Source organism: Numida meleagris, chromosome 2 (assembly GCF_002078875.1).
Source record: "Numida meleagris isolate 19003 breed g44 Domestic line chromosome 2, NumMel1.0, whole genome shotgun sequence".
Lineage (NCBI taxonomy): Eukaryota > Metazoa > Chordata > Aves > Galliformes > Numididae > Numida > Numida meleagris.
In genome coordinates, this window is record NC_034410.1 from 857,107 (window position 1) to 869,657 (window position 12,551).

At 42.3% G+C, this 12,551-nt stretch overlaps 1 protein-coding gene across 2 annotated transcripts in view; it reads left to right on the forward strand.

Moving 5' to 3' along the window:
* The window catches only part of LOC110394039 (vasoactive intestinal polypeptide receptor), a 110,548-nt gene that overhangs the window by 22,402 nt on the left and 75,595 nt on the right, over window positions 1-12,551 (forward strand). The gene's annotated exons all lie outside the window — the stretch shown is intronic.

Here is a 12,551-nt window from a genome sequence, read left to right on the forward strand (position 1 = left end):
GCAAGGTTACCCAGCTAAGCTGACCAAGAGAAGCCAGTTGATGTAATCTTTTTAGATTTCAACAAAGCTTTTGATACTGTTCCTTACAATATCCTTCTGGTCTGGACAAAATGTCCAGCATACAGCTTGACATAGAGCATAATATGATAGGTGAGCAACTGGCTGACAGATTGGGCACCAAGACTTACAGCAAATGAGGTTACACCAGACTGGGGGCCAGCCACTGGTGGGATTCCCTAGGCCTCTGTTTTACATCTAGTTCTCTTCAATGTCTTTATAAATGATCCAGGGACAAGATTCAAATGCATACTACCATACAAATGCATAATTGGTTTGTTCAGCACACACAAGAGGCTGAGGGGAGGCCTCGTGGCGGCCTGCAGCTCCCTTGTGGCGGCCTGCAGCTCCCTCATGACGGCCTGCAATGCACAGAATAAGAAAAAAAGAAATATCTACTGCCCATAACCAGTCTGGATAGAACTAGAAATTTGTTCCTTGATTTGCAGCCACCAAGCTGCATGATGTTCAGCTTAGAGAAGCCACAGGGCAATAACGACGCTGTGAAGTCTCTGTCACTGGGAGAAGATGGGACAAAAGTTTGTCAGAAACCACTCCTGGGACTTTTTACATCTTACATGGCGTTAGAGTATGGCATCCATTAAGGATCGTCCTTAGGTTTGCTTTTCTTTTTTGCCTTAAATCTGTGAATATGATGGCTAAATGTTTAAAAGAAGAACCCCAAGAACTGCACCCGTTCCCTTTCCTCTTGGCCAGCTTGGGATCATTTTGTAACCGCAGTTTCCTAATAAAAATCCATAGTAAGAATTCGTCTTATGTTTTAGACACTTGCTGGTTGTGATTGACTACGCATTTTTTTTTTCTTTTCTCCCCCTAGATAAGTTTCTAGCTGAGATGTTTTGTTTTTGCAATGGCAGACGGTTTTTCCAGACCGTGGATCATTCTTATAATAATGTTCTCGTTGTTTGCTGAGTCAGTTAGCCAGCATCTATGCTATGCCAGCGACCTGGAAACTGGAGGTGAAATTCTGACTCTTTTTAAGCCAGTAAAAATCTCCTTAGCTGAAGTTTGTGTCTTAAAATACACACTCCCAACGCAGGTTCCTGGTTATTATTTTTACAGATGATGTTTTGCTATGTAAGATCTGATGGTATGGCCCCTCTTTGCATTCAGGTTGTCCTCAGGGTGGTATCCAAAAGATACCCAAAGAACTTAGCAAGAGGATGTATTTCTACACTTATGAGAGTTGTGCAGCAGAGAAACAGGTCACCTGTAAAGACTGTGGTTTTCAAGACTTTGCTGGAGAAATTGGTGGCTGACCAAGAGTAGTTTTAGTGCTTTTCTGGCTTCTGCCTGGGCCGGATGCTACTGCTTCTCTCTCATCTACTTCAGTTTCAATGCTTGATGATGATGTTGGAAATCAGCATGTATATATATATATATAGCCTAGGTTTTATTCTTACTCAGTATGAAAGTTGGTTTTAGTTGCTGTTTCTTTCTCTAATTTTTTTTCTTCCCTTGCCCCGCCTATCCAGCATGAATGCAACTAATCTGCAGAACCCCAGTTTCTGGGGCACACATATCATCGCTGACTTTTGATTTGATGTGACCAAGCTCTCGGCATCAAGGGATGTTAGAAAGGAGCTGGGAATTATCAGGTTCTGGATAAGAAGTTGCAGAGCAGACAGGTGCTGCCAGAGCATGGAGGAGGAAAGAAAATCCAAGCTTGCTGGCTTTCTGGCTGCGAATGAGTTAATTAAGCCTGTCTCTCTCACCATCACTTTCTTGGTTCTGTGTTGCAAGGCTGTCTTTGTTTACGATTTCCTTTACTGTGCTCACACTCAACCTTGTTTTTAAACCATGTTATTGTAGTTCAGTTGATATTGATTGCCTGTGGGGGGGTGGTTCCCAGTTTGGCTGGGTGTTCACCAGAGTCATCCATTAAATCTTCGTTCCCTATCCCTTTCTCAGGGTCCTTGCCTCCAATCTCCAGTTGTAGGCAAATCTGTGTTGGCCATTTGCAGGTGTGTGCATGTGTGGAAAGTATTATTTTGCACCTCCGTTCTCTCGCTGAAGGCAACCAAGGAGGATGTTCCTTGAATCCTCTGTAGTGATGCTCAGAAAAATGCCTTAAAGTTGTTGTGTTAATCCCTGTATCTATAGTAAAGGCAATCATTTCCTTTTGGCATGCCATTAGACTGTTTACTGAAGATAGGAAAGAGTAGACCCACCAATTTTCCTGTTTCCAAAAACACTCAGGGACCTTATAAAAAAAAAAAAAAGCTATCAGTTGCATTGCCTTGATTTACTTTTGATAAACAACGTGTTGTATTTTATCCAAATCTCTGTTCGCTATGACACTTTCCATTGCTATTTCCTTCAAGAAGCGTTCAGACATCCTGTGTACTTTTATGCTCAGATTAACTTGCTGATAGGTGTCTGGATCTTTTTTCCTCTCCTTCTTACATATAAAAGGCATTACCTTTGCTGACTTTCATCCAGATGGTACCACTCTCACAACTCAATCTCAGCACGTTGTTCTGAGGGCTTTCACCTCATGTATAATGCTTTTGTACCCTTATTTGCCTTCACCATCAGCCCTGCTGTTCTTCAGTCATTCATGTTAAGCTATTTTCTCCACATGCAACTATTCTACCTTCTATTAGCAAAATTATATTTTTTACTTCAGAATCGTTGGAGTGAAGCCAGTGAACAGAAAGCCCAGGGGAACAGGATGAACTGCATGTGACTTCTTTTCTGAGCGCTATATTTAGTTTTGTCTTTAATTTCAGCACTTTCCGTAGTAATCTCCTTTTCCCCTCATTGCTGTTTTCATATCATTGAAAGACATTTTCTGCTGAACAGAGTTGGTCCTAACAACAAAAACTGAAATTGTTCAGATGTTGGTTTTTTTCTTCTTTCTGTAGTTCTCTAAACAGTATTTTCTTTCCAGAGCCATCAGCCCCTCTCCCCAGGTATCCTGACCACACCTCATATCTATCTCAGCTTTTATCTTCATCATTATCTAATCTGTTATTTTCTGCAAACCCAACATTCCTAGCATGATATTTGAAGTCTTTCTCTTGATCATGGAACAAGGGCTGACCCCTTTCCCAGTCTTTTTTTTTTCTGCCCAAGTTCTCTTTTTCTCTTTTAGCTCTTTTCTGGCTGACCAGGGTATGTTGAGGAGAATGTTTAAGTATTTCGCACAAAGTGGGACCTCTCCTCAGACTGAGGTGGACATAGCACACATTGGCATATGAAAAACTTGGTCTAAGTTGAGTCATCTGATACATAAATTGAGTCATCTGATGTTTGTTGGTGGGTTTTGTTGTTTGTTTTAGCCGTTGATTGCTGGAAAACCCTGGGCTTTCTGCCTCAGTTTCCCCATCTGTCAAAAGAAACTACTACTTTTGTAAAACCATTTGGAGATCTACAGCTGCTGGCATCTCCTGTGAGAGGTCTGGTGATACTGTACTGCTAAGATTCAGCTTTGCCATCTGAGCACTTATATCTCTTTCTGTGCCCTCATATGCTTTCTCTTTAACATAAACAAAGCAGAAGTGTCTTCCCTTGGAGCATTTTTCCCCAGCTATGTTGTTATCTGGTAAGGAGTGACAAAAGGAAATGCCCCATGCAGTGAAGTAGAATCCGTTATCTACCTGAATAGCCAGTTGATAATGATATGGTTGCAAAGTGGAAAACAACTTCAAGTTGACTTTGCCATCAGGCATCAGTGAGAAGCTATACCTAATGACCATGCTGGTAGAGTGCGTCATGGAAGAATGAGGCTGAGATCCTCATTTCCTTTGATAAACCTTCTTCTGACCAAGCCTAGCTATTTGCAAATATTGGTGGTAGGTGGATGGTTGGACTGGATGATCTTGGAGGTCTTCTCCAACCTTGGTGATTCTATGGTTCTAAATTGTGACAGATGCCAGTGTGGGTTGCTTTAATTTGTGATGCAGATATTTCCAACACCTGACACTTCACTTTACTCATCTGTTTCACCTGACACTCAGCTGTGTCCTCGGTAGCAGTGAAATAATTGAGATGCAGACTTGTCGTAGCAGCTTTGCATCCTGGGATCTTGAGTCTTTTCTGAGAGTGATTAACTGGAAGGTGGTTGGGCCTGGCAGAGATATTAGGTGTGGCCCTCAGGCACATGGGAAGACATAAGTGCTCTCTTCAAGTGGAAATGTTGAGTGTATGTCTCACTTAGGCAGCGCGTGTGTGTATGTCATCTTGTATTTGTTAAATTTTCATGTGTGTCTAAGGCTCTTAGACTCACATTACAATCTGCTTCACCTGTAGTTTTAAATCCAGTTTTTCATCCAGGAAGAGTGGAACTGCTTTTTCTTTGAGCAAGGGGTGTCAAAAAGTGTCTGAATCCAAAGCTCCTAAATGTGAATGTAATCAGAGCAGCTTTTCTTCAGGACAGCTCTGGAAAACAGCAATTAAGTTAAGGCTGCCTTAAATGTGTCTATCCCATACTCTCTTAGGTAAGGATCTCTTCAGTTGCTCTCTGAGTGATTTCCCCATTCTGTTCTTTGCTGCAGCAGTACTCCCTGTGGTCTTCCTACCCTCACACTCCATCACATGCTTTTAACAAAGTGATTTGTGCTATTCTATCTTGAGTCAAAGAACAGAGGAGTGTCTCTTGCTCCAGGAGTGGTTCCAAATCACTGGGATACTCTTCAATTTTCAGTTATCAGGAGCAATGACTCAGTGCTTTGTTCTGAAACTCAGCCTCAGCTGGGAGCTTGTCCTGGTAGGCTCATCTTCTTGGAAGATGCTCTTGGATCCTTTGGGCTGTCTGTTAGGAATCTTTTTATAGAGAGCTCTGATGCTTTATGGAGAATATCTTATAAAACTAGAAGTAACGTCCTCACCCACAGTCTTGCTAATTAAATCCTTTTTGCTTGATTTGAAAGTAGGAAAATTCCTTTTTTCCTCAACTCCGAATGAGCCAAGTACATTTTTTGCCAGCGTTTCATTATTTTTCTTGTTTCTTTTTGACTTTTGGAGGTAACTAGTCTTTTGAAATGAACTCTTTTATATACTCGCATATATGTATTGTTCCATACTCTCCTGGAGTTCAATACAAAGTTTTGAGCGACAGCACGAACAAACCCTCTTAGAGGTGTTTTTTCAAGATGGGAAGTGGTATATGAATTGTAAACTTCATTGGCTTTGGTCCCAGTGTTGGTTTAATAAAAGATGTTGAAGGTACTGACAACCAAGAAGAGTAAAACCTTATTACTGACTGTATTGTAGAAAGACACTGATGTTTTCTGGAAGGATGACCTATACTGTAAGAGGGATTATTATAGTCATGTCTCGTTTCTTATGCATTCTGTGTTTCTTGTTTCATTATTTCCACCTGGTTGCTCTTTGGAAAGTGATGCTGACCTTGACAAACCTGTGCTCAATCAGAAAAACAGACTGTTTCTTATGGTTGCTGGGTCACACATTGGAAGATCCATGTCCTGACTGTTAAGTGAGCTCAGGAGAATTGTAACAGAGTCCCCCAAATGCTGCATGTGTCCTGTTCCAGCTGTTCAGCTGGAGATGCTGAAGCTACGTACGCCCCAATAAATGCCATAAAGCCTCTTTCATCCACCCTTCTGGATGCCACTGAGCTTTAGAGTGCCTACTCTGCCTACCAATGGCCATACCTGCAATATTCTCAGTCCTTTCCCAAATGAACTTGCATGGGGAAGCTATACATGGGAACTTTGCCCTCCCCAAACAGCCCTAGATCTCGAGGTGAAGCAGCTGCTTATTGCAGCGATGAGGGTTTCCAGCATGAACTATGGGCACGCATACTTGTTAGTAACACCATCCTATGCTTTACTGGTGGTGCCGCAGCACTGGGTTAATGCCGTATTTCTAGACATTGTTAAAGCTTTCAGTTCCCCTAAAAGTTAAAGGGCATTGCACCATTTCTTAGTGAAACTATGGTTCCTCAAACCAGAACATTACAGTATTCCTGAGACCTACAGAACATCCAGATTTCTTCATCCAGCTCCTTGGTTATAAATAGCATCTAAAAGCCAACCTCGCAGAGGTCCTGTTTGCCAAGAGTTGTACACAAGTCCTGGGCAGTGCAAGCAGTCCAGGGCCTGACTGCATGAAAAGCAGGGAGGATACCACAGGAGCTTTGCTGTGCTTTTGGTTGAGCTCTTTTGTCACAGCTTCCACACTGAACTGCCTGCTTACCTGCCCATGAACTCCCTGAAGTGTTGCTCAAGCTGCCAGTCTTCATTGCCCTGGATTTGGGAATCCCTACTGCTCTCCACTCCCACTCCAATTCTTAAGAAGTTGGGGAGCCATCTAAGCAGATGTGAGTTCAATCCAGCTATTCTTTGATATTGTGGCAGGTGGACCTGGTGGGTGGTAATATCTGGGTTGGATCTGGGAAGGAAACAAGGTTCTGGTGCCACAGCTGGAGTGAAATGAAGCAGCAAGAGATGCGGTGAGGAACAGGCAGGACAGGGCTAGGGGGTCACTGTGGTTGGCCAGGGCAACAGTTGGACCTGGATAGAAGAAGGCTTTATCAGGAGTGAGGGGCTGGCACAGGCTGGAGGGCATAGAACTGGGCACAAGCTATTTGAGAGTTTTGGTGAGACTCCCCCTCAGGGTTTTCCAGTCTCTTCTGGACTTGCAGTTGAGTTGAGGACCATTTCCACTGTGCGCAGCAGCCAAGAGGTGGCTACTGGGGAGATGACTCAGTGCTGGGTGGGTGGCAATCTGGGAGAGGATTAATAGGTACCTGCACATTCTTGTGAAGACAAGTACCTGGTTTTGAATAACAACGTTTCAAATTTAGTATACCTTGAAAATAACACAAGCCATAAACATATTAGAACACTTAACTAATCTTTCACTCAACTTCTCCTGATGGGTATCATCTCTCTTCTACTCTTAAACTGCAGTGGGAAAGGATGGGACTGTCTGGAAGGTAATTATTCAGTTTAGGGGTGAGTCTGTGGGTTTTCTCATTTATCTTTAGGTATTTGGGTTACAGACATCCACCCCTTGAGCAGTTGCCTTGAGTTCCCTGAACAAAACAGTGTAGGTTAAGTTTCCTCTAGCATATATTAAACAGTTCCTTTATTTTGAAGTGACTCATGCTCTGAAAGTGCCTGCTTCTCTCTGCAGGCAGAGACGTATGATCAGTGTGAAACAGGCTGATGTAGATCTCAATCATCCCTTGCTTATTTTTTTTTTCACAGCCATAGTAGTGATGTTACAACTCTCCTCTACGTTGTACCCAAATGGTAGATCCAAACGCCACTGATCACAGTGTTGAAGCTTCTCTCTATTTCTGCAGCAGCCTGAATTGAACTCCTTCATTTGAGCTTGCTGGGAAGGAAATGCATGCTTAGCTACTCCAGATGATAATTTTAAGTAAGGAGCTAAATATTTTTACCCAGTCACCAGAGCTGTCTCTTACTCAGCAGTGGGAATTTACTCAAGCGCTGCCTCTCCTTTAATTGCTGTGTCGTCACTCACCAGAATAGTGATCACTTTTCCAATTCAGCTCTGCTTTCCAAGAGAGGGGCATACAAGCTTGACACTAAAGAGTTAATACAACTGTTCAGCTTCTTCCCTTCTGGTTCTCCAGCTCTTTGCATAACACTCTGCACATGTTTCTTTGATCTTCCAACCCCTCACACAAAGAGGAGACAATAAGACTAAATGAGGTCTCTGTGTCTCCAAGCTGCTGGATTGGTTTGGCCAAGTTGCCTTTGTTCAGTCGGGCCTGCTTAGTTTAGCTGGAAGAAAAAAAACATCTGCATTCCTTGTCAAATGATCGTTCTGTTATTGGCATTATTGTGACTGGCAGGAGCATAAAATGAAGTGGTTTGCAGAGCAAACTGAGAGTGAGGACACTTGAGTATTTGCCTGGACGTCTTTTGTTTGGGAAAGTCTCCTAGGGACACGTGCCACCACCCTTGCTCTGAGAGTCCCTTACCCATGGCTGGTTGCAGAGCAGCATATGCACAAGAGTTGAGGACATAGCAAAGTATAGCTTGGCTCTGCTTGCAAACATTGAATTGTTCTTGCAAGTTCTTCTGAAACTGCAGTTTCCTTACTCACCCTATGAAGGTCACACAAGATGTTTTGTATGTTTTGATCTAGTTCTTATCTCTCAGTTTGTCTGTATTACTGATATCTAACACTTATTTCCCCATGTTGTCATGGCATTTGTAATGTGCTTTCCGATTCTTAGACAAAGATCCTTTGGAAGAGCAAACAATTATAATACTCCATAAATAACTTACAACTTCTTTTTTCTCTACAGACAACTAGATCTTGCAAAGCTCTTAGGTTTGACAGTGTTCATAACTGTGTTATCCATCTCCACAGATAGAAATCCTCTGTTAGTATTTCTATGGATCCACTCTATTTGCTCATTCTTGCACTTGAACCACAGTAGTTTTTTTGACTCGCTCAAATGCTCGTTACGAATAATAATGCTCTATTTTCATGAGGATGTTCAAAAGGAAGAAACTGAAAACCTAGTTTTAAGACAGAGCTGAGTTAAGTTAAGGAAGAAATCAAAGCGGAGACTATTGCATAAGAAATTTCTTCAGTCCTATGTTCCTATAAATAATAAGAATAAATGAAAGCATCTGAACTGATGCTAATGGCAAGCTCCTTTTTGGGCATAGCCAGAGCAGCCCCTCCAAGGCTATACTATTAAGGCTTGGAATAAGACCTACCTGCCAAGATTTTTTGTTTCCTTTGCTGCCTACATGAAAAAAAAAAGAGTTGAAAATCCCCAACACTGCCTACAGCAGTGAATTTGTGTTATAGAAACCACAGCAACTGATGCTCTCATCTAATACAGTTATTGCCTCCCCATAACTTCATTTGGACAACTAAGAGAAATGCACCCATGTGTTGCTGTTGTATAGCCTCTGGGAGCTGCACAGAAATGGACAGGGGATGTGGTTTCATTTTCTGTAGGTTTCTCGGTTTCAATCCTCCCCTGTCGGACTTGAAATGATGTTGTCACTGTGGTCACTGTATGCTGGAGCCTCCGGATGGGCGCAGGAACACTAGGATCAGGAGAAAGGGAGGTGCTGATGTCTTTTGTCACTTCTTGTGGGCCTATATTCCTGTTGTGTTTTTAGTTATTTTGCTGTGAAGCCTGTCTGCCTTTGAGGAATTGCCCCCTGGTTAATCTGGCTCTGCCAGTGACAGCATAGATGAAACCAAACTCTTCTCTATCTCCTTCAGACTATGACAAACCTTCGACTTGTATTTAATTAAAGGGTGTACACAATGGCTTTCTTAGCATTAGCGAACTGTTCAGTAATCCTCTCACAATTGCTGGGATCCTGCGGGTAGGAAAACTCTCATTAATATAGACTTTGGGGGATAACTCCACAGGAGAGTTGCTGCAGAATTCAGAGCTGTGGGAAATCACGTCCAGTAAAAAACTTTTCCTTCGTCATTTTGCTCAGAGTGTGTGCCGGAAAAATGGCCCCTGACAAATCCACCACAACTTTTACGTGGTAACCTGTGCATTCCAGAAGGGCTTTTAGCCAGTGGGGGTTTACTGAGTTTGAGCTAGCTGTGCATCAATGATGGATACACCCAGGAAAAAGGATTATTGTTCACTAGCTGCTGTTAGCGTGACCTGCCTAGTACTGTGGTCATGCTTTCCTTGTCTGCACTTTTTGGTTGAGAAATGTGAATCACTGTAATCCTTAGCCCCGTGTCTATGTGACCAGTTGGCCACTGCTGTGAAAGATGTCAAACTCCACATAAAGTCTCCTTCATTCCCTTCTGGGAGGAGCCCACCAAGGAAGGATTGTTATTCAGCCTCTGATCCCGGGGAAGATGCATTTTGGCAGACAAGACTCGCAGCTCTTGGAAGATCTCTTGGGTCGTGAGCATTTTGTCAACTGGGAAATGAGTTGAGGTGACTGAACTAGTTGTCCTGTTCACCACCATGCCAACAGAACTCATGACCTACTAACAAAAAATCGGTGTTTTTCATTTTCCTAATGATGCCCCAAAACTGGTATTTTTTTTCTGCTGTCTTTCTTAGCCTGCGGCAATGTCAGCAATGATATGAGAGGGTTATTAGTGTTATCACTGGGGAGGTAGAAGAGGGATGACTGCATTTTAGGGCGAGACGTAATGGCCTGAAGTTGCACTGGAGAGGCTCAGGATGGATACTAGGAACAATTTCTTCTTAGAAAGAATGGTCAGACACTGACATAGGCTGCCTTGGGAGAGAGGGTGTCCACCATCCCTGGATGTGTTTAAGAACTGTGGAGTTGTGGCACTCAGGTACATGGTTAGTGGACATGTTGGGATGGGTTGGGGTTGGACTTAGGGATCTTAGAGGTCTTTTCCAACCCTTATGATTCGATGATTCTATTTGTTTGGATTATTTATTTCCTTATTTAGTGAATGTGGAAAATAAGCCATAAACGAGGAGGCTTCAAATGTGAGTCTGTTTGACCTTGATGATTCAGTTTAAGGTCTTTTAGACACTAAGTTCACACATCAGTGACCTTCCCCACCTAAATACTGGGTATTTTATTCTGAACTTCAGTCAGCCAAGGGGCTTGAAAGCCTTCAGAGCTGATGCTCACAAGCTCTCAGTGGACTGGAACGAATCGCAAAAATCAATTGATACTAAATGCACAGCTTATACCCAACTAAAATGAGGGAAGATAAGTCCCACTGAGAGTAATGGTAAAAGAGTCTTTAAAAAAAGAGTTATCTCATGCTGTTTTAGAGAACTTAATGTATTTATGTAGCCTCCTGTCTTATGATGTTGGCCCATGACATCAGAGGCAAATGCTGGTGGTACGGCAGTAGAAGTTGAACCTTCCTACTAATATTCCATTACATTGTGTTTCTGTGTGACAGATGACAGGAGAAGGCCAGTCTGACAGAATGGTGTCTCACATGGAAATGTGTATGGAACAAAGGGGTGTCATTAAATTCCTCCATGAACTAAAGATGGCATCCATTGACATTCATTGATGCTTGCTGAATGTTTATGGAGACAACAGAGGATGCGAGCGCAGTGAGGAGTGGGTTGTGCTGCATGCATGCTCTTGTTCATCACTGGCAAAAATGCATAGCAAATGGTGGTGACTATACTGAAAAAGAGCGTTTTGCAGCTGAGACTTTGCTCTAACACGTAGTGTTATTGTGCTCTTTGTATGGGTTATCATTTCCGTGGAAATAAATAGGAGGCATAACTTTTGGAGTGACCTAGGCAAATATGCAGTCAACCAATTTAGGCTTGCATTTTTCGTGATGGGAAGATGCGGTGAAGTACTTGCTAATGGGCTTAGCTCAACGTTTGCGGCCTAAAAAATCCTAACAATACGTTGTAGCACTTTGTCAACCCTGATCAAAGTTAGAGTTGAATGAATTAATTTATGAAGTGAAAACTCAAATTATTTATAAATGTGAGAGGAATGTGGCAATAGGCTCAGTCCAGAGAGTTTTAACTTTCTTTTGAAAAAAAAGTCAGAATGTTTTGAAAGAAGAACATTTCAATCTTTATTTTTACAGCAAGCTCCTTTTGTTTTTATATATATATATATATATATATACAGTTAAAATAAAAAGGTAAGAAACAAATTAAAATAAGCCTACAGTATTTCAGATGAGCCAAGATAAAAATTCCCTAGAGTTGTTTCCCTTTAGAAAAAAGGAAGCATTCGAGTACCAGGACAACTGCAAATCAGCCTCCCTCAACATGCTGTTGTTTTGGTTTTTCTTTTAATTTGAGTGGAAAGCCACGTAGCAATAACAATTGTCTGTGTACTGCTAATCAAAGCCCATTCTCAGCCTAAGGGAAAGCGTAGTCTGAGCAAGACATGGGGTAGAAGAAGGAAGAGAGTAGGTTGGATTAATGAGAGATAGTGAGAATAAAAAAATACGCTAAATTATGTTATAATTTTAATCCAAAGGGTAAATTGCATCAAAGCGTTGTTACTTCAGAGGGTTTCTGGGTCTTATGTTTTACAGCATTGGCTGTCAAATGAGTAGAAAAGTAGCTCACGTCTTGAAAAGAGACATGAAGAATTCTTTTTTTTTCCTTTCTCTGCTAGTTTCAGACCAAAATACCTCCCCCATCCTCTCCCAAATTCACCAACTCTGAACACAGAATCAATGAATTTTAATGGAGAAAGGCTGTAACTCTGCCTCTCACATCTGTCCCTGAAGCTCACCTGACTCAGGGTCACTCCTGCATTGAATTTCATGGTGATTGAACGGACTCAAGCCAAGACAGCTGCTCTCTCCGTATCATTTCCATCTCACCATCTCTTTGCAGTTGAGTTTCTGAACCGGTATCTCCCAGCTCAACGTAGTTTGCCATCTCTTTGAAATGGGTTGGGTTCTGTGTTTGATTTTGTGCAACACTTGGCATCATGGGAAGCTCATGAAGATATGGGCAAGGAGGTTAGAAAAGCCCTCTGAGATCTCCAAGTCCAACCCCAGCCCATCCCCACCATGCCCACTGGCTGTGTCCCTCGTTGCCA